Source organism: Cyprinus carpio, chromosome A1, assembly GCF_018340385.1.
Source record: "Cyprinus carpio isolate SPL01 chromosome A1, ASM1834038v1, whole genome shotgun sequence".
Taxonomy (NCBI): domain Eukaryota; kingdom Metazoa; phylum Chordata; class Actinopteri; order Cypriniformes; family Cyprinidae; genus Cyprinus; species Cyprinus carpio.
Genome location: NC_056572.1, coordinates 10,249,259 through 10,254,757, shown reverse-complemented (window position 1 = coordinate 10,254,757; position 5,499 = coordinate 10,249,259).

Sequence of the window (5,499 nt, the reverse complement as noted above, 5' to 3'; positions counted from 1 at the left end):
CTGTCTTTCGTTTTAAAAGAACAGTTCAATATTTATTCTTTATGTTATACTACCAAAATGCATTAAAAAAATTTTTTTAAACAATTTTTTTTTTTTTTGGGGGGGGGGGGGGGGTAAGGTAAAAATAGTTTATATTAAATGAATAGGAATATACATATATTCCTTAAAGTTCTAACTATATTATAGCTACAGCATGTATAGTTAGTATATAAATTAATTATAACATATAGTTAATTATATGCATATTAATTTTATATATTTAAAATATAGCTAAAAAGTTAAATTTAAGCTATACATGTTGCTTAAATTTAGCTGAAAATTGTGACAATTGTGACAACGTGACACCCTACATTTGCAAAATTAATATCCAGTTGTACATTGGGATTATTTGTTTGTTTGTATACAGAAAGTGAATTAAAAAAAAAATAAAAATAAAAAAAAATTAGGCTACCCTGAAAATATTATCACTGGATTTAAAAAAAACTAGCCCAAATAAATAAATAAATTTGTATGCATGTATGTATGTTGCAACTCATTTCCATTCTTTTACTAACCAACTAACAACACCGCACAATGTTAAATCTGATCTAACCACATAAATCTTTTTCGCCAGATGCTCATCATTCTCTAGCTGAAAAGATTCCAAGTAATAAAAGCATTTGAGGAGGTGTGTGAGTTCCTCACCGCAGAGCATCGGCTCGGCTCTCCTGCTCCTATCTCGCGTGCAGGGTTCAGGTTACGGTTATCGGAAGGAATCTACGAAAAAAGCGGAGCCAAGCGCAACTGCTCATCATCAGGACAGATTAACCTTGTCAAGTGGGGGTGTACCAGGAAGCAAAGGAGAGAGAGACAGCGAATGGGAAAGAGAGAGAGAAAGAATGGCTGGCAGGCAGGCAAGCTGGCTCCACTGCTAACTCAACACCACTGAGGCCTTTCTTCACTCCTGAGGGAGTGCAAACACGCATCTCCTTTTACAGCCTTTCCTGTGCCATTACACGCGCGTATCCTCCCAGAAAAACATGCGAGCATTACACCCTTCTCTCATTCAGCCCTTCTTTATTTTCACACTGCTCTCGTAAGCATAATATTTTGTTCCGTTTCTGTTGCTTTGAGGTTATCGGTTGACTTTACTGCTGCATGAGTGCATGCCCTAAAGTTGCAAGTCATTCATCAACAGCAGTTAAAAAGCAGTCTGGCTCTGTTTAATATGTTTTACACTTGATCTGTAATTAATGGAAATTAAAATTCTTATCTATAGATTTTGGGGTTCATTTTTCTAAGTTTGTTGAATTACTACAGATTATTTTTCTGGGGACAATCACAGTCACGAGCACATTTTTGTGACATATTTGTGTAAATCTACAATAAAGTAATATTGAAAGTCATTGTTTTTGTACCCTCTCACAAAAAGTTAAGTAGTCAGCAATGATTGAGCAGCGCAGTAGCGCTACGATTATTTCCTTTAAAGAAAGTAATGAAAGTGAGTGAAATTCATTTTGCAAACATCTAATAGCGAGATACACACATATCTTAACCTTTTTGGTTACAGAAATGCATTCTTGCTTAATAAAAGTGTTTATATATATATCTTACTGACCCCACATTTTTAAAAAGTAGCGTGTACTATCCTAATCAGCAAAGTTCAATTTTACTCCAAGGATCTTCTGAGAACCAGAAGATAGAATTTTAGACTAACCTCCAGAAACCTTTCATCTTTAATCACATTTCACACCAAACTGCAGAAGTCTTGCCAAAGTGACAGGACGACCCTCAGGTCAGAGTAAAAGCTCTGGCGCTGGGAAGTCGCCTCTACAGTCCCCTGTCGAGCATTAGAAGCTTAGAAACGCACATAAGCAAAGCTTCACATAGCAACAAGACAAGAGTTTATCGTTAGCAACAATGAGGTGATTTATTAAATCCAACAGCTGCACTGCCCATGATGTCGGCCTCATCAGATCTGTCCAAAAATCGTAAAACAATAAATTTTTATTTGTTTGTGAAATAGCATGTTCCTTAATAGCTTTGAAAACAGCACTGGTATAACATATGGCCGGCGTATTTTTAGACATATGTCTGACAGAGCACATTATGACACTACTATAAACATGGACTTTGAGGCACAAGTATAACAAATTTGGTGGGAAATATGATTCATAAAAGGCAATGAGTCCAAAACTTTTCATGTACACTTGATGTTATAACAGCCAAAGACTGTTATAAAAAAAAAAAAAAAAAAAAATGTTAATTAGGGTTTAAAAAAACTCTATCTTCTGGATCGCAGAAGATCCTTGGAGTAAAATTGAACTTTGCTGATCTACTCATACTGAAAGCAGGCATACAGCCAAACAGTTTGCGGTTTTCTGTCAATGATCTAGAAAAGGCACGGCCGTCCTTGCCAGAAAAACAAGTGAAAGCCAAGCCACTGTGGTGCTTTTCTTGCCCACTTGAAAGGCAGTGGATATGCTCTTCATTCCCACCCGTGTTCCCTGAAGCTCCAAGAAGACATGAAGATGTCAGGGTTTAGTTGCATGAAGAAAACTACAGCTAAACAGCAACACATTTAACAGGGTTTACTTTTGTTCTTAAACCTACATTCTGTTATTCATCAAGATGATTTTGTTTTCAGCCTGTTTTTCATTGAATGTGCCATTGAATGAATCTCAATGAAAGCCTCTTGCAAGAAGTGTGTTGAAAAACACAGGTGGAAGTTTTTTGAAGCATCTGACAGGCCGCTGACAGCGTACAAGAGAGGTGTGGCACTGTGCCATGCTGGCCCCGGGCAAAAGTTACCCTCAACCCATCAACTGTGGGCAAACCCTCATGCTGTATTCAACACACACACACACACACACACACACACACACACACACACACACACACACACACACACACACACATATATATATATATATATGCATGCAACTTTCAGTAAGAGTGAGTAGTTACGTTTGATAGCAAGTTGGCAACCAACTTTACTGATAAAATTGCTGCAAGAATGCACATGCACTTGACCAAAAAGGAAAAATGCAACATATCAAAATCATGAAAGACTTGGTTATTTTGTCACTGTAACTTTCCCTTGACCCTCTGAGAGCAAACGACGCGTACAAGTTTTGTATGTCTACATTTTACGTTCACTCTACATTGCAATAGCAGAAGAGATCAAGCTATTGTTCCTTTGCAACAAAACAAAATTGCTTCAGTTATAGTTATGGGACAGCAATGCAAGTTTGCAGCGTATCAATGCATCTATATTGCAAAGGAAGAGTGCAGTGATACCAAACTAGATAGATTTGTCCTGTTTGTTTGGTTGCATATCTCCATAGTGTTAAGGCCAAGCAATTCAGAATTAACAGGGAAAAAAACGTGCAAGCTGTGAATGCAGGTTGAGACCCAGCCCTTGACATTCCTATCCGTACCTGTGCATGCTGAGGAGTGAGTGGAGGTGTGCCGGAGCTTAAGAGAGCCACTATTTACCCGCTGGGCCGGAAAGCCTCAGGGAGGAGGAGGAGGAGGAGGAGGAGAGGCCAGTGGGTGCATTACTCAGTTTAGACGTGGCCAGGAACAAAAAAAGGCTCTGAAAATGCTGCCGACAGCAATTGTCAGCATGGCCCTTGCGCTTTCTCTGACACACACACACATACTGCAGTCCACACACACATTCACTCTCTCCCTCTCTTATTGGATACATGTGACAGTATTTGATTTGTACTGCTCCTACTAGGAAAAAAGAAAAAAAAATAATAATAAATAGGAAAACCATCAGCATATGATACTACTGATATGGCACCAAGATAATAATTTTTTTTTTTTTTTTGAAACAGTACTTCCATAATATTATTTGACCTATACCTTCAAGAAATTAACCTTTCATTGTGAGCAATATTTCTAACCATAAAAAAACGTATGTCTTTGTTGTGTTTCAAACACAAAGTCTCTGCATAAGTATATACTGTACACAGAAAGAGGATAAAAAGCATAGGAATTACATAGGAATCACTAAGAATTTGCTAGTAATTTTCATATAAAGAATCGTCAAGTAACACATTGAAGTAAAAGTGAAATTAAGGTAGGAAAACTAAGTATTTTATTGTAAAATGTACTCCAATAATCTTTCTGTTATTTACATTTTTTTTTTTTAAGTGTAGGTTGTATACATTCAACAACAACTAATTTTATGCAACATGTAATATTTACCATATTTGAATTAAAGAACAACAAACTATTTATTACATATAAATAATCAAATGAATTACTAAACATACATTTATATATATATATATATATATATATATATATATATATATATATATATATTTTTTTTTTTTTTTTTTTTTTTTTTTTTTAATGGCCTTTTGGTGCAGTTTTGCCGAGTTCCTTTTCATTTCTGACTCCGCTTTTAAATATTTTAAATATACTAACGGTATATGAATATAGTAATCTTTCAGTTCCATGGTGTGTCTATGTATTTGTGAATGTTTGTGTGCAGTGAGCTCCAGCCAACCAGGAGAAAGGACCAGAAAAATGCAGTCCACAACAGCAGAACCATGTGCAGACCGGAAAGGCGTTATGTAAATGGGTCACTCATTAAAGCTTTATTAAGAATTTGTCTGTGTGTGTGTGTGTGAGTGTGTATACGTGGAAACAGGCAGGAGGAAAAAAGGTTCCACTCAGTGGTGATGAAGGAATAGCCTGCTGAGAAAATCTGTACTGTGGTACAATGATTGTATCAGATGGTGATGCTTTGATATACACTATGATACTAAATGATTGACGTATTCATATATGATTGTTTTCACAATGGTATTACTGCATCAGTATTATTAAACAAACATATAAAGTCTCTACTCCATTTAGCAAATACACTACTTGTCTAAGAAATCAATTTTCATGTTAACTTTCTACAAAATATCATAGTGTGTTTTACAACAGTTTTTGTAACTTGGTTTTAGCCGGAAATGTAATCAAAAATGCAACAAAAATGATTCTGAAGCTTCTCACATGGTTTAAAGGAGAATAAACTATTATTTTGTTACTGGAGTAACAAAAGCATTTTGGCAGAAACTATACCTACTATGGTAAATTATTCTAAGGGTGAAGTTAATTTGTCATATAAAAACAATGTAACATAAGCAATCACAATAAAGAGCAATTATAAATTTCCTATTTAATTATCTTCTCTGTAAATGCTGCATTTCAGAAGGATACAGCACTATAATTTTCTCAAGTGTAATAACTGGTATGATTTCCAAACAACTAATCAATTAAAAGATCATTTTAGAGGCGGAGCAAGTGCGTTTAGAAGATTTTGATCATCTTATTTATTGATTTGTTTGTTTTTTATTTATTTATTTTTTAATAACATTAATTAATTGCTTGCATTTCATTGCATGAAATAACACATGCAAAAACTGTTTAGGCTAGAAACGAAAATGAATGTCAAGAAATTAAAAAAATAAAAAATAAAAAAATGTTTTAAACAACAGGTCCATAGAAATG